We start from the raw sequence: 26,277 nt of genomic DNA, 5'->3' as shown, positions 1-26,277 counted from the left end.
GTGCAAATTAAGGGGGATGCATTTGGCATCATACCGGAAATAAATAAAAAAGACTTCAGAAGTTGGGGCCAACCACCATTCAACTAGTAGACTGGATACTCCAGGTGATCTAGAGGTAAGAAATGAGAGGTTTGGGGGGCCACTGATTTTTCACAGAAGATGAGCTTCAAGCTCTTTGGCACGGGTGTTTCTGTACCGATGACATCTCAATGAGGTGCATGTTCAGTGCTCCAAAATACCCTTTCTTATCACTGTGTCGTGTGAGCATTTGCATACTGGATTTTTTTTACATTTTATTTTATTATGTTATGTTAATCACCATACATTACATCATTAGTTTTAGATGAAGTGTTCCATGATTCATTGTTTGTGCATAACACCCAGGGCTCCATGCAGAACGTGCCCTTTTTAATACACATCACAGGCTAACCCATCCTCCCACCTCCTCCCCTCTAGAACCCTCAGTTTGTTTCTCAGAGTCCATCGTCTCTCATGGTTCGTCTCCCCCTCCGATTTCCCCACCTTCATTTTTCCCTTCCTGCTACCTTCTTTTTTTTTTTTTTTTTAACATATAATGTATTATTTGTTTCAGAGGTACAGGTCTGTGATTCAACAGTCTTACACAATTCCCAGCGCTCACCATAGCACATACCCTCCCCAATGTCTATCACTCAGCCACCCCATCCCTCCCACCCCCCACCACTCCAGCAACCCTCAGTTTGTTTCCTGAGATTAAGAATTCCTCATATCAGTGAGATCATATGATACATGTCTTTCTCTGTTTGACTTATTTCGCTCAGCATAATACCCTCCAGTTCCATCCACATCGTTGCAAATGGCAAGATCTCATTCCCTTTGATGGCTACATAATATTCCATTGTATATATATACCACTTCTTCTTTATCCATTCATCTGTCGATGGACATCTTGGCTCTTTCCATAGTTTGGCTATTGTGGACATTGCTGCTATGAACATCGGGGTGCACGTACCCCTTCGGATCCCTCCTTTTGTATCTTTGGGGTAAATACCCAGTAGTGCAATTGCTGGGTCATAGGGTAGCTCTATTTTCAGCTTTTTGAGGAACCTCCATACTGTTTTCCAGAGTGGCTGCACCAGCTTGCATTCCCACCAACAGTGTAGGAGGGTTCCCCTTTCTCCGCATCCCTGCCAACATCTGTCGTTTCCTGACTTGTTAATTTTAACCATTCTGACTGGTGTGAGGTGGTATCTCATTGAGGTTTTGATTTGGATTTCCCTGATGCCGAGCAATGTTAAGCACTTCTTCATGTGTCTGTTGGCCATTTGGATGTCTTCTTTGGAAAAATGTCTGTTCATGTCTTCTGCCCATTTCTTGATGGGATCATTTGTTCTTTGGGTGTTGAGTTTGATAAGTTCTTTATAGATTTTGGATACTAGCCCTTTATCTGATATGTCATTTGCAAATATCTTTTCCCATTCGGTCAGTTGTCTTTTGGTTTTGTTGACTGTTTCTTTTGCTGTGCAAAAGCTTTTTATCTTGATGAAGTCCCAATAGTTCATTTTTGCCCTTGCTTCCCTTGCCTTTGCCGATGTTTCTAGGAAGAAGTTGCTGCGGCTGAGGTCGAAGAGGTTGCTGCCTGTGTTCTCCTTTAGGATTTTGATGGACTCCTGTCTCACATTGAGGTCTTACAACCATTTGGAGTCTATTTTTGTGTGTGGGGTAAGGAAATGGTCCGGTTTCATTCTTCTGCATGTGGCCGTCTAATTTTCCCAACACCATTTGTTGAAGAGACTGTCTTTTTTCCATTGGACATTCTTTCCTGCTTTGTCAAAGATGAGTTGACCATAGAGTTGAGGGTCCATGTCTGGGCTCTCTATTCTGTTTCATTGATCTATGTGTCTGTTTTTGTGCCAGTACCATACTGTCTTGATGATGACAGCTTTGTAATAGAGCTTGAAGTCCAGAATTGTGATGCCACCAGCTTTGCTTTGCTTTTTCAACATTCCTCTGGCTCTTCGGGGTCTTTTCTGGTTCCATACAAATTTTAGGATGATTTGTTCCATTTCTTTGAAAAAAGTGGATGGTATTTTGATAGGGATTGCATTGAATGCGTAGATTGCTCTAGGTAGCATTGACATCTTCACAATATTTGTTCTTCCAATCCATGAGCATGGAACGTTTTTCCATTTCTTTGTGTCTTCCTCGATTTCTTTCATGAGTATTTTATAATTTTCTGAGTACAGATTGTTTGCCTCTTTGGTTAGATTTATTCCTAGGTATCTTATGGTTTTGGGTGCAATTGTAAATGGGATCGACTCCTTAATTTCTCTCCCTTCTGTTTTGTTGTTGGTGTATAGAAATGCCACTGATTCCTGTGCATTGATTTTATATCCTGCCACCTTACTGAATTCCTGTATGAGTTCTAGCAGTTTTGGGATGGAGTCTTTGGGGTTTTCCACATAAAGTATCATATCATCTGCAAAGAGTGAGAGTTTGACTTCTTCTTTGCCAATTTGGATGCCTTTTATTTCTTTTTGTTGTCTGACTGCTGTGGCTAGGACTTCTAATACTGTATTGAATAGCAGTGGTGATAGTGGACATCCCTGCCGTGTTCCTGACCTTAGGGGGATATAATGGCATATTGGCTAAATAAAATTATATGTATTGTGACCTTTTTTTGGTTATAACATACAAATCATTGTCCTGTAGGGAAATTACTGACTTTTCTTAATCATGGTCAACAAATTATTTTACCATTCAGAAACACTCAACTTTTCTCATGAGTTCCTAATATATCTCTAAGAATATATTCTTTTGTTCAAGGTTCATCTGATTGCATTCAACCCTAGCTCAAGAAGAGAAGGGTTTTTAAAATATGAAAAAATAGCAGATCTGATAAACATTTGCACACAAGAACCAAGGTATAACCCTGGCTTTTTTGGCTGGATTTGGCCCATGGGCCAGAATTTCTGATACCTGCTATAGATTATATATATTATTACAGGGAGTTTGACAGTGATATTTAGGAGTGACATAGTCAGGAACACCAAAAATTAGCCATTCAAACAGTAAGTTTTTAGTACAAAGGTATCACATGATCCAAGTAGAAAATTCAGATATGTAAACATAAAATAAATATTTTTAATTTCATTACTCAGAAAAAAAACCATATAAAGACTCATTTTAGTATCATGTAAATATTATTAATAATAGATATAAAGCAGTAAAATGCTGGTAGATATTTATCAACTGGCTCTCTGAGGGATAAAACCAGACTGGATTTGTAGAGTTTTCTGATTTCTGTGGTGTAAATAACATCACATCACGGTTGATTTCAAGCTACCAACACTTCAACAACTGGCTTAGAAAATTCCTGAAGTCTTAATAATCAACACTTGCAAACCATTTCTGGACATGTAGGGTATTTCTACTTTTTGTTATTAGTACCAATAATGCAATGAATGTCGGTCTTTGTCCACATTGTTGTTTTCCTTCAGGTAGTTTCCTAAAACTGGAGTTTCTGGTCAAAACTATCCAACATTTAAAGCTTTTAAAATATATTTTCATATGCTCATGTAAAAATTTCTCTATAGTAATGAATGGGAATGTTAGATTCACTGAAATCCTTGCCAATACTGGGTATTTGAAATAATTATTCAACAATGTGATAAGCTCCAAAGGGCATCTTCTTATTTTCAAATTTTCTTTTATTTGATTATTTTAGTTTAAGATTTAATTTTTTTCATGTCTCTTGGCTAATTATATTCTTATGTGTAAATTCTGCTCAAATCTTTTGCCATTTTTTCAGTAGGTGATCTCTGTGTTATTGATCTTTGAGATATCAATTATTTTTCTGCTGCATACATTGCAAGTGTTTTTCCCTCTCAGGCATTTTTCCTTTAATTTAATTTATAAAGATTTTGATTTACAGAACTTTTACATTTATCTGTAGTTGGCAGTACCAGTTTTTTTCCTTTTGATTTCTGCCTTTCAAAGCCTTCCTCATTCAGAAGAATATAAATATATTTATACTATATTTTTTATAACATATAAAAAGAGCATAATAGTATAAATATATTTATTAATAATTTTTAGAGCACTTCTGTTTTACTTTTTTATAGTTAAATATTTAATTCAGAATTTATTTGAATGTGGAATAGAGATCTGGTTTTGTTTTGTTTTTTTCCAAATTGGTCTCAAACAAGTTACTGAGCAATTAATCATTCAGGGAGTACTTGGGAATATCTCTTTTATTACATAGTAATTTCCTATATACTTTAAAGTATTGTTTGTACTATTCATTGGATTATTTGGTTTTTTGCTGAGTTGCATGAGCTCATAGTACTACAATTAACAATATCTATTATATATTTGAAAGTTGCTAAGAGAATAAATCTTAAAACTTCTCATCACAAGAAAAAAATTTGTAACCAAGTGAGGTGATGGATGTTAACTACACTTATTGTGGTAATTATTTTGAAATATGGACATGTATCAAATCATTATGTTGCACACCATAAACTTATACAATGTTATATGTCAGTAATACTTCAATAAAGCTGGGAAGAAAGAAATAACAAAATATCATCTCTGTATTCAGGAGTATAGTATCTCTCTGTATGTAGGTATTTGATGGGTTCATATACTTAACAAATTTTGTGCTAGGAAGTTGTCTTTAATTGAAGGGAGCACAAGATGTCTGATATATATTAGAATAGTGATATATATTAGAATAGTTATCATAAAAGAGAAAAATATGAAAGTTATACCTCAGCCCAGTGAAACCAATTTTGATTAAATATTTCCAACCTTTCCTATTCTGACATTGATCTCTTTTCTCCATTTTTAAGGAAGTGGTACTATTTTTCCCCATGTGATTTCTTAATGCCAGTCTAGAATTTTAAATAAGACATTTCTAAAGCTCTGAACATGTACAGGAACAAATCACAAGTGGTAAATTTTGTAAATCTTATAACTCTCAGTCAAATACCACTTTTTTCACTTAAGAATGTTTAAGTGAAATTTTTAAAAACTTAATAAACAATATTTAATATCAATTATAAATAGCAATATACTACAATACAATGAGAGGTCCCTATGGCCTGCAATCTTCTATCTTAAAAAGTCATTGTGACCCTATGCAGACGCCACACTTCCTGACAAAGGAACAATGACAATAGGTAAGAAAGATCAACCTCGGGTGCCTGGGTGGCTCAGTTGGTTAAGCGACTGCCTTCGGTTCAGGTCATGATCCTGGAGTCCTGGGATCGAGTCCCACATCGGGCTCCCTGCTTGGCGGGGAGTCTGCTTCTCCCTCTGACCTCCCCACCCTTATGCTCTCTCTCTCTCTCTCGCTTTCTAATAAATAAATAAATCTTAAAAAAAAAAAAAAGAAAGAAAGAAAGAAAGAAAGAAAGAAAGAAAGAAAGAAAGAAAGAAAGAAAGAAAGATCTCTGGCTTTCTTCATTCCATTTACATGTAGATCGTGGTACCACCTGCCGAAGAAGAACTGGCAACCTTTAGTAGAAACTCAGATTCTTCTGCTTGCTAGTTGCAGAATTTTGACTAAATTAGTCAATCTTTCCATGCCTTAGTTTCTTTATCTGTATAATGGGAATAATAGTATCTTGGGCTCACAGTGAGAAATGAATCAGTGACTCTCTAAAAGAAGTGTCTAGCAAAATGCATGGAATATAAAAATCACTCAATAAATGTTATTTCTATCCCCTTTCTCCTCCTCCTCAAACATAATTTCCTGTTGCCTCAAGTTTTCTGAGGTAAATTGCCTCTTGTCTTATTATCAGAAGAATTACAGGAAAGAGTTCACGCTTAAGTCCTGACAATTCCACCAAATATTCTATCATCATGAAAATTTGCTCAGCCTCTCCTGTGTCATGTAGACACCCTCAGATATAGTCTTTTCATTTATTAGGAGGTTTGTTGCAACTCTTTTTTTCTTTTTTTCTTTTTTAATTTACACACTAAAATCCACTCTTTGTGTCATACAATTCTTTGGGTGTTGACAAATTTACCAAGTTGTATGTCCCTCACCACAATCATGATACAAAACAGTTCTACTGCTCCCAAATGCTCTCTAGCTCTGCCTCTTTGTAGTCAGCCCCACCTCCCGCCCCAATCTTTGGAAACCACTTATCTGCTCTCTGTCCCTATATTTACATTTTTTCTAGAATGTCATATAAATGGGATCATATTTTATCTAGCCTGTTAGGTCTAGTTTCTCTCATGTAATAAAATTATTTGATATTTATCAACACCACTGTATGTATCAAGAATTCATTCCTTTTCATTGGCCAAATAGTTTTCCACTGTATGGAGGTACCATAGTTTATCCATTCACCAGTTGAAGGATATTTAAGTTGTTTCCAGTTTTTAGCATCAGCCAAGTTGCTATAAGCATTTCAAAACAGGTTTTTGTGAGGCCGTAAGTTTTCATTTATTATGAATAAATACCTAGAAGTGGTATTGCTACATCACAAGGTAAGCATGTGTGTGTTTTCCTTTATAAGAAACTACCAAAATATTTTCCAAAATGACTATCACTTTTGCACTCACACCAGCATCATATGGGAGCTTGAATTGCTCTGATTCCTTGCCAGCACTTGGCATTATATATTGTCAGGTTTTTTGCTTTCTTTTGTTTGTTTTTACCATCTAATAGGTATACAGTGGTAGCTCATTGTGGTTTTAATTTGCATGTCTCTAGTGACTAATGATGTTGAGATTTTTTTTTTTTTTTTTTGATGTGCTTATTTGCCATTGTCTATCTTTTGGAGGCAAGTTTTTACTTATATTTATATTTATTTTATTTTATTATTTTTTTTTTGGAGGCAAGTTTTTAAATCTTTTGCCCAGTGTTATTGGGTTGTATGTTTTCTTCTTGACTTTTAAGAGTTTATAAAAATATATTCTGGATACAAGTCTTTTGTGAGATGCATGATTTGGAAAAAGAAATATCAGTTTCTGGCATGCATTTTCATTTTCTTAATGTGGTCCTTTGCATAATAACAATTTTAAACTATAAAGTCCAATTTATTAATTTTCCTCTTCTGGCTCAGGTTTTTGGCATCTTATCTAATAACTTTTTACCCAACCAAGATCACACAGCTTTTCTTATGATTTATTCCAAAAATTTGAGGGTTTTATGTTTTATATCTAGATTATGATATTTTTTGAGTTAATTTTTGCATGAAGTGTGAGGGCTAAGGTTCACCTTTTTGCGTATGGACACCCAATTGCTCCAGTACATTTGTTGAAAAAGCTATCTTTTTCCTTTAAATTGTCTTTACACCTTTGTCAAAAATCAGTTGATTTGAGACCTTGCTTATTTTCTTACATAAGCATTTAACTCTATAAATCGTGATCTCAAAACTGCTTTAGCTATAATTCACAAATTTTGAAATTTTGCATTTTTATTTTTACTCAGCTCAACATATATTTAATTTTTGCTTTGGCTTTTAAGTTATTTAAAAGTATGTTGTTTGTTTTGGGCGCCTGGGTGGCTCAGTTGGTTAAGCGACTGCCTTCGGCTCAGGTCATGATCCTGGAGTCCCGGGATCGAGTCCCACATCGGGCTCCCTGCTCGGCGGGGGGTCTGCTTCCCCCTCTGCCCTCTTCCCTCTTCCCTCTCGTGCTCTCTGTCTCTCATTCTCTCTCTCTCAAATAAGTAAATAAAATCTTTTTAAAAAAAATTAAAAAAATAAAAGTATGTTGTTTGTTTTGAAATACTTGGGTATTTTCTGGTATCTTTCTGTTACTGATTTCTGAAAACATAATTCAAAAATGTACATAATAATTTACAAAACATAATTTCCATGACTTCTACTCTTTTAAATGTGTTAAAGTCTGTTTTGTGACCAAAATATAGTCTATATTAGTGAATATTCCAATTGAAAGGAATGTGAATTTTTCTGTTGTTGGTGGACTGTTCTATAAATATCAGATCAAGTTGGTTGATAATATCGTTCAGGTCTTCTACATCCTTAACTTGTTTTTCAGTCTACTTTTTTTTTTTTTATCAACTACTTATGGATTTTTCTATTTTTCTTTTTAGATCTATTAGGTTTTTTAAAATGTATTTTGAAATTTTTTGTGACGTATGCACACTTAGGATTTTATGTCTTCTTGGGTAAATTTATCCCTTTATTTTTACAGAATACCCTTCATTTATCCCTGATAATATTTTTTGATCTGAAGTCTACATTATCTGGCACTAATTAGCAATAACACTTTTCTTTTGATTTGAGTTTGCATAGTATATTTGCTTGCATTTTTACTTTTAACCAATCCATGTCTACATATTTAAAGTGAGTTTCTTGTATAGAGAATGTCCAGTTGGATTTTGTTTTTAAAATCGATCAGTCTGTCTTTTAGTGGTTTTTTAGACTAACATTTATGTAATTGTTGATATGTTTATATTAAAATTGACCACTTTGTTATCTGATTTCTATTTTTTCCATGTGGTCTTTCTTTTTTTCCTTCTTTTGTTTAACTGAGGATTTCTTGTGATTACATTTTATTTCCACTATTGACTTATTGTTTATACCTCTAGAAATGTCTAGAAGTTGCTCTAGGATTTAAAATATGCATCTTTAGGGGTGCCTGGGTGGTTCAGATGGTTAGACATCTGACTCTTGATTTCAGCTCAGGTCATGATCTCAGTGTCCTGGGATTGAGCCCACATAGGGCTCTGTACTCAGCAGGGAGTCTGCTTGAGATTCTCTCTCTCCCTCTCCCTCTGCCACCCCCCACTCACACTTTCTCTCTCTCTCTAAAATAAATAATTAAATCTTTAAAAAAATAAAGTGAAATATGCATCTTTAAATAAATAAATAAATAAAATGTGCATCTTTAATTTATTTAATTAGTGTTTACTCTCAAATAATACTTACAATGCTTTACATGTAGTGCATGGATCTTCTAACATTATATTCCTAGTTCTGCCTTCCCAAACTCTGTGCTTTTGTTATCATTGTTATTTATTTTGCTTTTATATATATAAACACAAAATACATTGCTTTTTTTTTTTTTTTTTTTTGGTTTTAGACGTTCATTTAACTTTTAGAGTAATTAATGGTAATTAAAATGAATTTTATTTTTACTCTCAGTCATTTCTGGCACTCTTCATTCCTTCATACAGATCCAAATGTCTGCCTGCTATCATTCCTTTTGCCTGAAGAATATCCTTTAATCTTTCTTGCAGAGTATGCAGGAAATTAATTCTTTCTGTTTTTGTTTTTCTGGGAAAGTATTTCTATTTATTTTTGAAAGATATTTGGTCTGAGTATAGAACTCTAGATTGACTTTTTTTTAAATTTCAGCACTTTAAAGACATCACTTCATTGTAAATTGACTTTCATAATTTTTTACAAGAAGTCTGCTGTAATTCTTATCTGTCATTCCTCAGCATGTAATGTCTCTTTCCCCCCGCCCCCGCCCCGCTCTGGCTGTCTTCAAAATTTCTTGTTTTCAGATGCTTAAATATGAAATACCTAGGTGTGTAATTTTCTTATCCTGCTTGAAGTTCTTTAACATTTTTCATCTGTGCTCTATTTTCTGTTATAAATAATAATAAATTCTAAGTCATTATTCTTTTAATTCTTTGTCTTTCAGTTTGGGTCATTTCTACTGACCTATCTTCAAGTTCACTGATTCTCTCTTTGGCTATGTGAGTCTACTAATAAGTCCATTTAAAGCATTCTTTATCTCTGTTACTATTTTTTTTATTCTTGGGAATTCCATTTGACTCTTTCTTATAGTTTCCATCTTTCTGCTAAAATTCCATTTTATCGGGCGCCTGGGTGGCTCAGTTGGTTAAGCGACTGCCTTCGGCTCAGGTCATGATTCTGGAGTCCCTGGATCGAGTCCCGCATCGGGCTCCCTGCTCGGCGGGGAGTCTGCTTCTCCCTCTCCCACTCCTCCCTGCTTGTGTTCCCTCTCTCGCTGTGTCTTTCTCTGTCAAATAAATAAATAAAATCTTTAAAAATAAATAAATAAATAAATAAATAAATAAATAAATAAATAAAATTCCATTTTATCTTGCATTTTGTTCTAATTTTTCCATTTTAGCCTTCAATATATTAATCATAGTTATTTAAATTTCCCTGTCTTATAATTTCAACTTTTATATCATATCTGAGTCTGGTTCTGTCAATTGCTCTGTGTCTTAGTAATGTGTTGTGTCTTTTACTTTTCCCTTGCTTTTTCATATGCAATGATTTTCATAAGTTTTTGTTAAAAGCCTAATATCTTGTGTAAGACAAAAAAGGTTGAAATGAAGTAGTTTTTTTTATTTTGATTTTGGTGGGTTGTTGTTGTTGTTTTTGTCTTTTGCTTATTTGTTTCTTTGTTTGCCTAAAGATGGGCATTGTGTGTGTGTGTGTGTGTGTGTGTGTGTGTGTGTGTGGCTTTTAGTGTGGGAGACTGAGTCAGTCTAGTTAGGAATTGAGCTGGTTTGGGACCTTGGGGTTTCCTTGATTACCCTCAGTGTGCCATAGGCTTCAAATATTTCTATTGATACTTTGCATTTAATGTGGGGACAATATTTTCAGAAATGTTTCAACTATCTGCTCCATCCTCAGCTCTGGTCTTTGCTTTGTGCTGCACTTCTGAGAGGATATCTCTCCATGCTCTTGCTACTATCCCAGCAGTATACTTCATTATTACTTGTATTTGAAGGTTGTTAGTCTGATGGTGGAGGGCAAGGAGGGCATTCTCTGTTGAGCTAATTAAGCTGCAGTCTTAGGCAGAATTGTCTGGGTCACAGGTGTGGCTTTTTCTCTGGCCCTCCCCCAGTTGTAGTCCCAGCACATAATCCTGTCCCTCCTCCCAGGGGGAAAGAGTAATTTTTATGTTTACCTCTCTTAGCTACAATGGGTTTTCTCCAGTGTTCTAAGGGTGGTAGTGTGTGTTGTTTTTCTCCCTGCAATTTAAACCTTATGTTTCCATATAGGGGTAAGAACTGGGGGTATGGGCAGAGTTCTGTGTCCCTCTCATAGCAGCTACTGCTCCTTCCCTCAAATTTACACCACAAGGGATGGGTTGGGGACTCCCTCCAGTCCTTTTTTCCAAGTGCCTGGTAAGGTACATAGAGAAGAACCTAAAAGTTGGTGCAAATTATCCCAATACCTGTTGTCCCAAGGAGCTACATAGTCTATCACCGCCCACTCAATCTCTACCAACTCATTAACAATTCTTGATGAATTTTTTCTACTTCTGTTTGCCTACATCTGCCTCAGGTAAACAAGTGCTCAGGTCTGGTCTTACTCTGAAGGAAAACTGTATCTTCTTAGGTTTTGGCTAGTTGCTTGCCACATGACCTCAGTTCCCTTATGGGTTAAAAAAAAAAGTTGTTAACTTGAAGTGGTGTGTCCACCCTTTTTCTGCTGTTGTTCCTAAGGGCATGAATGTTGTTCTTTCCAACTGTCTACATCCTAAGCAGAAACTGAAAGTAGCTGGTATTTTAATTTTCTTTTGCTCTGTTCCAGGGAAAATCTTTAGCTTCAGGCTATGAATATTTTAGAATTTTTCCTCTATCTTTTCTAGGACTATTAGGTTCTTTTATCTTTTTTTTTAAAAGATTTTATTTATTTATTTAACAGAAAGAGACACAGTGAGAGCAGGAAAACAAGCAGGGGCAGTGGGAGAGGGAGAAGCAGGCTTCCCGCTGAGCAAGGAGCCCGATGCAGGGCTCAATCCCAGGACCCTGAGATCATGACCCGAGCCGAAGGCAGACGCCCAACAACTGAGCCACCCAGGTGCCCCAAGATTCCTTTATCTTTTATACCAATATTTTTCCTTGTATATGTGGAACTATATTGCCATTAATTGGCATTTTCCAGTACTTTGTACTTATAAAGTATTTCAGAATCATTTAAATAGTTTTCTCTGTAACAATCGTGTAGGGCAAGTGAGCAGCATCTGCCCTTTGTGTACATGAAAGAATTGAAGCATAGAGATATGTAGTCATTTCTCTAGGATCAGAGCAAAGACATCTTAAAACTTCAAAAGTTAATGTGTTATTTTAGGCATCCGCTCTGACATTTCACTGGGGCAAAACTACCAGGATATTTTCCCCCAGAACCACAGGGAGAAATCAAGTCTCAGAAGAGTAGTCACAATAGTAAATTTTTACGTATTTTGAATATTAAATTTAAACTCAGCCTAGATAATGACCTTTGCGATCTCCAAAGAACTTTGCCAAGTCTTTACTGTGCTAGTGTCCTGAGTGCAGGGCAGGCTGTGGTAGAGAAAAAAGAGCTTTAATTCCCTTATCATTTTAGACCCTGGTAGGAAATGATCAATAGATTAAACAAAAATGCCAGTAAGAGCTAGCATGGAAGGAATATAGTCCTGAATATAGGGCCAAGAATTAACTTCTTCATTTTACCTGAGGGAGTCTCTTGCATCCAAGACTGTTCCTTCCTAGAATCAGAACACCTGTGTTCTCACTGCCCTCTTGTGAGCTGTCTTTGGTTCCAGACCCTCAAGTTCCCAAATGTTGGTCTTCTTTGACTCCTACTTATCAGTGTCTTTCCATCAGCATATTTAGACCAATCAAATCCACAACAGAGAGAATTAGTATTGGATCTTAGAACTTGATAAAAAATAGGAAATCATATTTTTTAGCAACCCAAGATCAAGTCACTGTGTTTTCTTCCATGTTTTTTTTTAAAAAAGCTTTTGGTTTTAAACAGAAGAAAAACAGGAGGTAAAACAAATAGCTGAGTATTTACTCCCTTTCATTAAGCTTTTATTGTCTATGTTACAAGTCAGTCAACAATAACTGTTGGCTGTATAAATCTAAGCAAAAGACACAACAGGGAGATACAACATCAGTGGTCATGGGCAGGAGCTGGGGGAAGCAGAGGTGAATGAATTGGAGCCCCAGATTTTGGAAGCCCTGCCAAGGTCTCACCTTTTTATGATAGTGGGGAAGCAAACTGTCTGTAAGAGCAAAGAAGGCAATTGGACTACCATAGAATCCTTCCTATGATAAAGTAAAGTTGAAATCATCTTTACTTTAGATAGTTAAATCACTGGAGTTGACATAAAGAAGAAAATACCAAGGTGCAAAGAAGTGAATATAATCTTTCCATAAAAGTTAATGCTCAGTGGAATATTAGTCCAACCAGGACTCAAGACTCTGACTGCATCCTAATTTTGATAAAAGTTGTAGGAAATGTTTGCTAAAGATTTAAGGCACCATGCTCACAAGTTGACTGCTGTTTACCTACTGCACTTCCTCATCCTGTGCACTAAAGGCTAACATTTGCCATGAGGTTGCAAACCTAAAATAATGCTTAATTTTTTGGGAGGGGGGGTGCAGGTCAAAGCCTATGAATAAAATAATGAGTCAAATGACCTAATCTCTCTTTTTTTTTTTAGATTTTATTTATTTATTTATTTATTTATTTATTTATTTATTTATTTATTTGAGACAGAGAGAATGAGAGAGACAGAGAGCACATGAGAGGGGGGAGGTTCAGAGGGAGAAGCAGGCTCCCTGCTGAGCAGGGAGCCCGATGCGGGACTCGATCCAGGGACTCCAGGATCATGACCTGAGCCGAAGGCAGTCGCTTAACTAACTGAGCCACCCAGGCGCCCCTGACCTAATCTCTCTTGAGGAAATATCAACCTCTCAGACAGATGAAATAATATGGAACAACCCAACTTGAATTTTAATGGTAAGTTTTGAGGGTGGGGTGGTGAAGAAGGGAGTTGGAGTGGAAGATATAAATGTACTAGACAGAGGCAATAAAAGAAAGATGAGAGAGTTCCAGGTAAGATGCAATAAGCACACTAAACCCATCTCTCCCACAGCTATAAAACCTGAACTAAATGCACAGAGCTTACATTGGGGTCCCTGAGGAGTAAATAGCAGCAGGCTAATCAGGAAAGAGTACCAGACTTGCAGTACCTTTGGACCAGTGGCACATTCACCATCTATTCCTCCCCAGTATCTCTCAGCCTAAACTAAAAGCAGCTGACACCAGAAGTGAACACCCAGAGCAGAGAGTGAGGTCCATGAGAAAGCCTCTAGCTCTGGTTGTAGGAGTAAGGAAGAGAACTCCTAATAATCAGAGAGTGCAGAAATTCTCCACTTTGTATGGCTATTTCTTCTCTTATTTCCGTTCTCTCATTCTCTCATGCACCAGCTGCAAGACAATCCAGTAATGAACAGTAATTCGTACATCCATATGCTAAAAAACAAACGTCAACCTAAACCTCACATCTTATTCAAAAATTACTTCAAAATGGATCACAGATCTAAACATAAAGCATAAACTATAAATATCTAGAATACAATATAGAAGGAAATCATCCTGATTTGGATTAAGCAAGGAAATCTTACACATGACACCAAGAACACAATCCATAAAAGAAAAAAATCATAAATTTAAAAACATTTGATCTGTGAATATCAATGTCAAGAGAATGAAATGGCAAGCTACATACTGGAAGAAAGTATTTCTGAATCACAGATCTGACAAAGGACTTGTATCCAGAATATATATATATATATTTAAAACTCTTAAAACAAATAAGAAAAAAAATTAAACATGGGTGAAACATTGGAACAGACCCTTCATCCATGAGGATATAAGGATGGAAAGTAAGCACATGAAAAGATGCTCAACATTAGTCACTAGAGAAATGGAAATTTAAGCCATGGTGAGATACTACTACACATTTATTAAGATGACTAAAATAAAAAATACTGACCCTGTGACACAACAGAGCTCTTCTCTATTGCTACTGGAAATGCAAAATGATATAGCACTGTGGAAATGGTTTGGCAGTTTAAACATGCTCTTAACCTATAATCCATCAATTTCATTTTGAATATCCACGCTGTAAAAATGAACATGTCTACTCTTGAAACAATCTGTTCGTGAATGTTTATAATAGCTCTATTCTAATTGCCAAAAACGAGAACCAACCCCATGTTCTTCAGTAGTTGAATAGATAAACTGTGGTACATCCATATAATGAAATACTGCTCGGTAATAAAAAGAAACAAACTTTTGATATATTCAGCAACTTGGATAAATCTCAAAACATTATTCTGTAAAGGAAGCCAGTTTCAAGTGTTGCATACTTGATGGTTACATTTAGGTGGTGTTTTTAACAAGATAAAACCATAGACATGGACCATATATCAGTGGTTGCTGGAGGTTGGGATGAGGGAGAGGGTGACTATAAAGGGAGAGCAAGAAGTTCTGGGAGGACAAGAAACTGTTCTGTATCCTGTTCTGTGTCCCAATGGTAGTAGAATCTATACGTTTGTTAAAATTTATAAAATGATATACTTAAAAAATGTCAATTTTTGTCTGATTATTTATAAAGTAGGTTTTTTTTAAAGAGAGATGTAAAATTGAACACAAAGGAATTTTTAGCTTCACCTTTTTTTTTTTTTAATTTTTTAATGTTGATTTCAAGTCCAGGGACCAGAGGCACTTAATGACTGCGGACTAGGGTCATCTTATCACTGAATCCTGCCACCAGAGACAGGGTTCCCTGGACCCTCTGAAAGCAGTTAAGTAACAGACTGGCAGTTCTTGAGATGATTTGACAGCTGTAAATGGCCAGTCTATATCATCCTGGCTGACCAGAAATACTTTCATGTCAGTTATTCAGATTGGTTGTCTACCCGGCCTCAGATTTCCCAGGGAGTTGCCAACCCACTACATTTCCAAGTAATTGGCAAACTAATTACTGGTCATGATTTAAGTTCTTCTAACATCACTGTTCTTTTCTGCCTTCTGAAATCTACACTATTTTTGGTCCCTTTGCCCCCAACCCCCCCAAACTGGAAACCTCCTTTTTAAAATCATTGTATTTATTTATTTGAGAGAGAGAGAGAGAGCAGGAGGAGAAACAGAGAGGGAGGGAAAGGGAAGGGGAAAGAATCTCAAGCAGACTGCACTGAGTGTGGAGCCTGATGCGGGGTTCAATCCCAGGACCCTGAATTGATGACTTGAGCCAAAACCAAGCATTGGATGCTCAACTGACTGAGCCACCCAGGTGCCCCATGGAAACCTCCTTTTTAAGTCTGCTTCATATCACTCCTCATTTCTTTAACTTTCATTTCTTTCCTGAGAACTCATTATAGATCCTTCTTTTTGAGTGGGTGAGTATAAACAAAGTTGGCTGGTTATCTGGTGTGGCATGGCCAAGAGAGGATTATGGTCTGTTTTCTGCTCAATTTCTCCCTCCTCACCCCATTGCCAAGGTTCAGAGAAACCCATTCAGGACCAGCATGCTCCAGCAACTCATTCAGTGGACCCAGGCAGCTGTGGACCACCATCAACTGTCCACTTTGTACCCCTCACTGCTTTCTCCTAACTTCTAAAAATATGTCCATTAGTAGAATTGCCTATGATAAACAAACAATAAAACTTACTGGATATATTTTACAGAGCACCACCACCCTTGTCTCTATCTTAGTGCTTGCTCTATAGTTTCTGTAAAAAACCTTCCACTCTTATGGATCCAGATTCCAATTTAGCTGACACCATACACGACTTTTATATGCCAGGTGCTTTTATGTGTAGTATGTCACTTAATCCCCAAAAAGGCCCAACATCTTGGAAGTATTCCTGAAGCACTATTTTCTATTACATCCTGTGTTAAACTCACATTTCAGCCATTTCAGAGCTTTCTAGGGCCTTGCAACATGATGGCATGGACATATCTACAGAAACACACACAATTTTATGATGTATGGTTAAGAGGGAACATCCTCAGATGTGGACACCACAACATTTAACGTGGAAATGTAGCATGGGCGATATTACAAGTTACAACCCCTTCCTAATCGTTGCAAGTGAGGTGTAGCATCCAGAGCAACATAATACTTGATGGGTACGGTGGTGCGTTTAATGATCCACAATGATAAACTAATTGACAAAAATGACACATGCAGTTTTTATCTGTATCATGTGCAAATCTGTCACAATCCGGAAGCGTTGGACAAGTTACTTCCAGAGCCTTTGGCTGAGCAAAGTGTAAGTGTTCTGCTGCAGGGTTGTGTTAAGTCTTTGAGGCTTTTCTCCCTCGTCATGGTAAAGCGTAACAATAGGTAGGCAGAGGGCGTTAGACTAGAGTCATCACCACCGATATTTTCACTTAACCAGTGCCAAAATCAATTTTGAAGCGCTATCTCAAAGTTGCTTTCAACTCAATCTGGGTGTTTCTCTTCAGCTAAAATATCACCCCCTACACTGGAATCCTTATTACATCACACTAATCTAATTTAAATACATTTTTACTGTACTTGGTTAAATGAATGTGGAATGTGTCACTATGAAATTGCACCATTAATTTGATAAAAAGGACTTGAAGGTATAATTTTTTCCAGCATTGCAGACTAATGAAGCTAAAATACATATATAATAAGAAGTGTAAATAATAAATTATTCTTAGGAGCAAAAAAAAAATTAATTAGTTCTTACCACAGATTGCATCTCAATGTCAATTTTTTTTTTTTTTAAACGACTGACTTTCAAACTACTTGGAACACTATCCTAAACCTTGGCAAGTTTCTCAAGTGATTACCTTCCATCCTGGGAATCTGTTTTAAGAAACTGCTATTGTTCAAAAAATCCTTTTAAGATGGCAGTACTGATCCCCTGTTGTCATTTCTACAGGGCATTTAGAGTATCTAAATGAATTAATCTTTTTCTTTAAGTTGTGCAGTTTTATTTATTCATAAAGACTCCTGAAAATCCTTTCAGATAGTATGCTGTGGAGATGGAAAAAACAAACAAACAAACCAACCAGGAGACCTTCTATGCAAATTTGCTTCCAAAGGCAACAGAGTTCCATTCGCCGTGATTTCAGGGGCAAGTTCCTCCTACAAGCTGGCTGTTCATAGGAAGTCTGTGCCGTCCGTAGGCTGAAGGATGTGATAACAGAGAGTGATGGGTCACTCCCCAATTACTGTTCAGATGCACATTCTGGGTAAGAACCAGATAGTAGCTAGGCTGGAAATTAGCTGGGTAATATACACACTAAAACCAGAGACCAGATAATGCTCCAAGTGAGATTCTATTCCTTGGGTGGAGAGAAGGGAATGATGACTGGCATAAGTGAGTTTTGGTTCAGGTTCAGCCTAGGAGCAGTGACTTTAGTGTCTGTACATATTAGCCAGTAATTCCTAGCACTCTAATTAATGAAATCTTTGCAGAGGACATTAGCTACAGGATGTCCGTCTGCTTAGAAACACGAAGGCTACTATAACCAAAACGTATGGCAATGTGAAGCCCATTTGGAGACTCCAGCTCTTATGTTTATTACCTATATTAGTTTGAAAAACAAAGTACCCATCATACACAGTAACTAGGTTTTATGGATTTCTTATTTATCAGATATAAGGATTTTTTCAGCTTCATTGTCAAGATGAGACTAAATTTTCCCTTAGAGAAAGATTCCGAGGAGAGGAGGAAAGAAGCTCTTGGAATTAGAATTAACTATGTGGGGTCCACCCACCCTCTCTTTGTCCCCAGCTGGAGGTCTGTACATTCAAAGACAATTTAATCATGCTCTGTCCCTTCCCTGGCCTGCTGCAGGACGCTGGGCCAAATGCTATCCCTGGCCTTATTTTCTATTCCTAGTGTGTAGTTTAACAAACAATGTTTTTTATTCCTTGTTATTTGATTTGGAGCCAAAATTCTGACGTGGCATCAGTTTTGTTGCCAGATAATGCATTAAACCTTACTAAGGGGTAAACATAATGATCTTCATTAAACCCTTTAAATGAACCCACCTCCTGCTTCTTCAGGTTGAGAAAAGCATTGACAGGGAACATTGTGAAGCGTCTTGGAGCTATTTTCTTCTTGTAACCGGGGGAGGGAGAGATGAGTGGCAGCTTTTAGGGGGCGAAAGAAAGTTAGGTAAACATAAAAGGTTTTGTAAGATTTCCTCTCCTAATGGCAAAGTTTTAGAGCAATAAATCACAATTCAGTCAATACCATTACTTTTGGGGCATTATATACCCTCATTAAAGTGCATAAACAATTATATTTATTGAAGGTAATGTACTGTGTAGTGCATTATAACGACACTCATTAACATATGTAATCATCATTCGAATGGGCTTTACTACAATGTAAACTGATAATGGCATGATTACACATTGGGTTATTAACTTTTCAGTCTTAAGATAATGAAAGGTGATGCAAGAAACCAAAAACACATATGCATGGCCCTTCATTTGTGAGTTATGCATTTCCATACCAAATTCTAAGCTCAGGTACCCATGCTCAGGAGCTCATTTTGCCTATTGTGTTGACACAATACCAGATTCAATGCAGTGCTTTGAAGGGCGGTGGGGGAGAGTATGTGGCAGGAACTAGCTCAGACCCAATTATGAAGATAATTCCGTGGGCAACCTATTGCTATTTTATACTGTGGCTTGTACTGTTCCTTCTCTGGTTTCAATACTTTTCCACACCAGACTTGGACAGAATCACCTGCCCTAAGAAAAATGGGAACTTCCTCCAAACGTTTCCTTTGGAAATTTCACTTAAGAGGCATTTGGCTAATGATGGAGAAACATGTCCCCCAGATTAAGGGACATGCTACTCAAGGGACAAGACCATGAAAGATGAAGAACGAGTAAGGAACTATTCTAGATTAAAACAGGCTAAAGAGACATGATCACTTAATGCCACGTCTGATCCTAGATTCGATACTGGCATAGAATTTTTTTTCTCTTTGCTATAAAGACATTTTTATTAGGACAGTTGAAAAAATTTGCAAGGTCTATAGATTAGATCATTTTATTAATGTTATTTTCTTGATTTTGATAATTATACTGCATTTATGTAAGATGTCCTTTTCTATACGCACGTAAAAAGTATCTGAGAGGGCTCCTGGGTGGCTCAGTCGGTTAAGCGTCTGCCTTCGGCTCAGGTCATGATCCCAGGGTCCTGAGATCGAGCCCTGCATCGGGCTCCCTGCTCAGCGGGGAGTGTGCTTCTCCCTCTCCCTCTCCCCACTGCTGGTGCTCGCTCTCTTTCTCTCTCTCAAATAAATAAATAAAATCTTAAAAAAAAAAAAGTATCTAGGAGAAAAGGCCCTTTATGTCTGCAACTTACTCTCAGATGAATACTTAATAATAATAATATATAAGGAGAGAATCAGAAAGCAAATATGGAAAAAAATTATAGTAATTTGAGTGAAGAATATTCAGGAATTTTTTGCACTACCCTTACAGCATTCTCTAAGTCTGAGCGTATTTTAGATTAAAAACATTTAGAATCAAAGAATTGACCATAAAAAGGCCACGGCTTTAATTAAGCAGATCTGTTGGCCGGCGTTATCAGCAACAAGTCAGAATAACAATCAGGATCTCCTACTCATTTATGTCCTTTATCTGTTCTGTCAGTGAAAGTCCCAGATTTGCGAGGACAGTTCTTAATTCCTTTGCTCCCAGTTGATATCTATTTCCTATATTTTACAGTCAGCAATGACAAAAGGTTCGTGATATGAGAGGTAAAATACATTGTACTCTAATCACCGAGATTAAAGAGTAATAGCAGTAGTCACTTAAAATTCCCTCTTAACCATGACTTCACAACCAGTTGTGCATCAGCTTGAGAGCTGTTCTCAAAAGAATGATTGACTCACATCTCTGCAGAAGCCTAAAGGAAAGTACCCCTGCCTGTTTCCCTTCTCGACAAACCACTGCATTCCCACTCTTAAGTAGCACCCAGACCTGAACCAATGGATCATGCAGAGTAGGCGTCAGCTTACGAAACCACACTCATGGAGAGACGGAGACAAATAAAGCTACAGTAAGTTACCCACTGAAGGAAAAACCAAGATGAGACTCATCTCCGAAGTCTCTGGTGTTAGTCCTCTTTTGTCCCTTTAGACCATGTAACCCTATGAAAGCAGTAACATTAATATAATTTAAGATTTGCTTTAGAAAGTATCTTCTTCGGTCATCTCATTTTCACACTTTCACAGAAATTGGGGACTCCTATAGCTGACAGCTACTCTTCCGAAGGTATGGTTGTAAAGGCAGAATTTTCTGACCGTGCTCAAGAACGGCAGAGAAACTTAATCAATAGCTCTCTAGAAATAAGAGGGACTACGTAATACATAGGCATTTATACGGAGATAACTAGACTACATCTACTGGGTTAATGTTTTTATTAAATCATATTAGTGTCGGCACAATCATCTTTTCTCATTATAAATACAGAGCACTTTTATTTGCTACAGGGTATAGCGTTAAGAAATTTCCAATTGACTGACAGCTGCCTGTCAGCTTCTGACTCTGGAGAGATCCAGGAGCTCAGCTTGCAAAGCTCCAGGGAATTCTGAGGAGCTCCAACATGGTTAATGGCTGTCCATTAGCGTGAGGCCCAGCGGAGCCCTAGAATCTGTTAAGTGGGAAGTTCTTGCTGCAGAAGGTCAGATAATTCCCTATTGCCATCCGAGAGAACTGGGAAAATTCAACTTGAAGCAAAGACTGGGGTGCTATAAGTTTATGTACTAAGGGAAATCATTTCATGCAGTTTGGTATTACCGTACACCATGTTTTATTTATACTCTATACTGGATGAGAAATTGAATACTATGCTCTTTTCTGGCAATGGAAACTTGCCTTATTCTCCTGAACTGGGCACAGCATCAATACAACAGCTTGCAGCCTTTTTGACTATGTATTATAGAGTGGCTTCTGTGCATTGCATATTAAATCCGATATGCACTGTGAGTTTATATGCCACACACACTACATTTTTCTATATTACGTCCTGCAATCTATCATATTAAGTGAAAGGGGTGATGGAGTGGGCCTCAGGTAATGTAAAGAAGATTGCTAACAGCTTGCATGCTGCGTTGAGAGTAGGTATTTCTGCAGTGAGCTCTATGTATATGCAGCAAGTGAGCACACAGCAAACTGACCATGTAGAGAGCTCAACGTCCCTGGCAATGGAATTAACCACCTATATACTACCAAAATTACATACCGGCCCAAGCAACATGCCTGCCCCATTAACAAAGCCCAGAAAAGTTTCACATGAGCCAAACAGTCCTTCCCAGAAGTAGGAATAAAAATGAGGTCTGGCCCATTAAAGAAAAAGCAGCCCCCCCCCCAAAAAAACAAGTCAAGCCAGGCTAATGAAGGACCTCAGCACAGGAAACATGCACAAGCGCTTAGCAATCACAGCCTCTGGGCTATTAATACATGTCTCATGTTCTTCAGTCTAGTCTGTGGAGGAAGCCTGGAGGTCCCATCTCTAAACGCCATGTTAAAAAAGAACACAAAGGCAACGATTAACGACTGATGAAAGAAGAAGTGCTGACTATCCTTTTTGAAATTCAGGTGCTTTTTCTCATGACATTCTGTTCATATATCAGAATTCTTAAATCTGGGAAGACTCTGAATTGCATTACCTGTCTCATCACTGTCCCTCCAATTGTCTCTTGTGGAACTTTTAGGTCGGGAAGGATGCATCAACTGGGCCTCTGTCTTTTTAGCATAACTTTATGGCTCATTGGGCATTCTGATGGCAAATTTTTATTTTTCTGTGAAAAGTTCTTGGTTCTGCTCACTTATTGATTTAAAGGTAAATGTTTTCTCATTCCCTGGGACCTAGGTATTGTGACTACCCATCAAGACTTTGACCTTGTGTTCAGCCACTGGGAGTCCCCCTGGTCTCAGACTGCCTGGGATCCTGCAGTTACCTTAATCTGTAGCTACTAATCTCGGAATTATACTTTAAGAAAAGAACCCCACTATGAGACACTCATGACGGACCGCAGGACATTCCAGCCTTCTCATCGCCACTGCAGTATCTGTTCCTAAGAGCCGTGGAGGTGGCCACAAGGAGGAAGAGTCTTTTCTATCAATATTAGTAAAAGAACCATCACTTAAGGTGGTGTATAATCACTCATTATTTCTATTCTTCTAGCGCTGATACACTTCATGTGGTGAGGGGATTGTAGCTTTTGTAGAAAGAGACACTTGGCCTTGAGTATCAGGCTTTACAATACATACTCTGGTGCAATATTATCAGGTGACACCAATTCATCCCAGAGCATTTTACAGCTTAACAGAAGGTTTTGATTTCCTGGAGGAGTCTTAATTGATTCTGAATTCTTTAGCGTTCAACCTTCCTCACGACAATTGTTAGAAGACTTAATACAGGAAATATTAAGTTTAGACAAAGAAGGCCCAGAAGGGAGACTTTTGTGGACTGTCAAAGATATGTTTCACTATTAAGGGGAAGTGCCAAGCTAGCTGAGGAGGCTTGAGTTTAAGCATTAGCCCGCCTTATGTACTTCTCCAGCTGCCTTGGAGGGGGAGGATCCCCGTGATCCACGATCTCCACTGCTTGATGATGTATGGAGTGACACTGACGACTCAAGGAAAATGAGCTGGAGTTACTTCCAGCTTTCTTCCATCAAAGGGAAAGCTGCCAAAATTAAAAACTCTGAGGATGCAGGCGAGCAGGGAAATAGGGCGTCGCGAAAATGGCTCCACCAGGGGAAGCCCCCGCGCTGTACATGGAGGACTGTCTGGAACCTGCTCTGCCACAGAATTTGCATCCAGTTTCTCTCCTGCTATAGTCGGCAGTCAGTGGCAAACCCTGCCTTGTAACTTTTAAAAGGACTCATCAGGGAAAGTAGGAGGATGCGATATTAATAAAGTAGCACCAGTAACGGCGCATGGTTGCTTTCTTTCATAGATGGAGAGGAACTGTTCATCCTTGGGTTGCTTAAAATATCTAGGGCATCATGATGTGCCTCTCCCTGGATTATGAGGGTGCGGGTGCCCTGCCTCCTTCTCTTGAGCAGAGGCATCTGCATGGCCCCTCACCAATGAGGTGGGTAAGGTGGAAAGGTGGGTCCTCCAGTCACCAGAGGAAGAAATTACCTTAACTGAATCTTCATTCGTTTTTTCATTTATTAAAATAAAACGTTTTCGGGGCACCTGGGTGGCTCAGTCAGTTAAGCGTCTGCCTTCGGCTTAGGTCATGATCCCAGAGTCCTGGGATCGAGTCCTACATCGGGCTCCCTGCTCAGCGGGGAGCCTGCTTCTCCCTCTCCCTCTGCCTGCCTCTCTGCCTACTTGTTCTCTTTCTCTATCTCTATGTCAAATAAATAAATAAAATCTTAAAAAATATGTATAAAATAAAATAAGAAGTTTTCCACCTACCTATTCTGTGTCTGACACACTCTAATATATTTACATAAAATGACGATGGGGAGGACCTTCCCCCCATTCCTAAAGTGAAGAAGGTATGTCACGAGGCCAGCTTGCTACAGCCAAGCATTAGTCAGCAGAGACTGGTCTTCCCTGTGGCATTCCTCAAACCCAACCGCAGGGCTTGTTTTGCTTTCATTTATTTATTCCCCACACTACATGCATATGCAAGGTTTCCCAGTATACCATCTTCTACCAGTTTATCTTAAAAAAAGAAAAACTACATAATCATTCTGCAGCTGTCAAAAGCGCCTGGAAAAGCCCAAGAGTTCAGTATGAAAGGTGCTATTAGGTTGGGGAAAAACACCATGGCTGCCACAGATGGCTCATTTTCACAACAGACCTGAGGTTTAAAAAAAAAAACAAACAAAAAAACAACTAGTTGTTTTGCCTGCAGCATAAACAAGGAATATTCTCCTTGAGCAAGAGGAACCTGGCTTTGCAGAGATGAGGCTCCAATCTGTCTTGCTAAATTCGGACATTAAAAAGAAACACATATGGGTACGCACACAGATGCTCACATGGCAGAAGTGTGAGTCTGGGGTAGTTGCATCCAAAGCTTGACTTTACGTTGTTTTTCATGGTGGTGTCAGTTGTGTTTTAAAAATGAATAATAAGGGGCGCCTGGGTGGCTCAGTTGGTTGGGCGACTGTCTTCGGCTCAGGTCATGATCCTGGAGTCCCTGGATCGAGTCCCGCATCGGGCTCCCTGCTCGGCGGGGAGTCTGCTTCTCCCTCTGACCCTCCCCCCTCTCATGTGCTCTCTCTCTCTCTCTCATTCTCTCTCTCAAATAAAATCTAAAAAAAAAATGAATAATAATATTTTTATTGTAAAAGTAATACATGTTCATTCCTGAAAATTTGGGAAATAATGAAAAACCTACCCATAATTTCACCATCCAAGGATGACTACAATAACTCTTTGGTATATTTCCTTCCAGTCTTTTTTCTGTGTGTGTGTTTACACACACATATATACACATATGTATATATGTATACATAACATACACATATTCCATGAATATATTCAAAATAAACATGTTTTGTATACGCTATACATAAGGTATATTTTCTGTGTATACATCTATTACAAACATATATATTTCTTTTTTTACATCATTGAGCAGTACAATATCCATTTATACATATGCCCGTTTCCATATCTTTCTTTTATTACTTAATATTTTAATTATAACAGGAACAATGTCCTATGTCATTAATCATTAGTTACACTTGCTAAGCATTTTTAAAGACCACATATTATTTCATTATGTATACACATCATAGCTTGTTCAATAAGTCATCTACTCTTGGAAATCTCAAAAAAAGGTGCTAGAGGTTTTTTTTGTTTTGTTTTCTGTAGACAATGCTTCATTGGCTATCCTTATATTTAAATCTTTGGCTGTATCTCTAATTCCTTAAATTATCATATCAAAGGGAGATCCCAGCTTAAAACATTTTTTAAGACTCTTAATATATATTGCTAAATACTTTACCCAAACAAATTTTGTTCGCAGAGGTTAAGAAATGTTCCTGGTTAAATATCAAGGCATATGGCAATAGGGCCAATTTGGTACAAAGAGTGTAACTTCATAATTTTTCATAATTTCATGAAGACTTTGTCAAGTCTACTGGGAGTAAACCCAAATGGAACTATTCTGTGGCTGACAATTGTAACTCTATAATGATCACCCAGATTTTAGAATGAGTGTTTTAATCACAACCTCAACCTTTCAAAAATGGCATTCATGTTTTACATCATGGGTTTTTTTTTTTTTTTTTAAGATTTTATTTATTTATCTGACAGAAAGAGAGAGAGATTGAGAGAGAGCACAAGCTGGGGGAGCGGCAGAGGCAGAGGGAGAAGCAGGCTCCCCGCTGAGCAGACAGTCTGACGTGGGGCTAGATCTCAGAACGTGGGGACCATGACCTGAGCCAAAGGCAGACGCTTAACCGACTGAGCCACCCAGGCGTCCCTTACATTGTCCTTAATCACTACCTTCTATTTAGAAATACATCTCCACTAATTACCTCTTAATGTTATAATTTTCT

This window comes from Mirounga leonina, unplaced genomic scaffold, assembly GCF_011800145.1.
Source record: "Mirounga leonina isolate KUSES-001 unplaced genomic scaffold, KU_Mleo_1.0 Mir_93, whole genome shotgun sequence".
NCBI classification, from domain to species: domain Eukaryota; kingdom Metazoa; phylum Chordata; class Mammalia; order Carnivora; family Phocidae; genus Mirounga; species Mirounga leonina.
Note: the sequence above shows the minus strand (reverse complement) of the source record.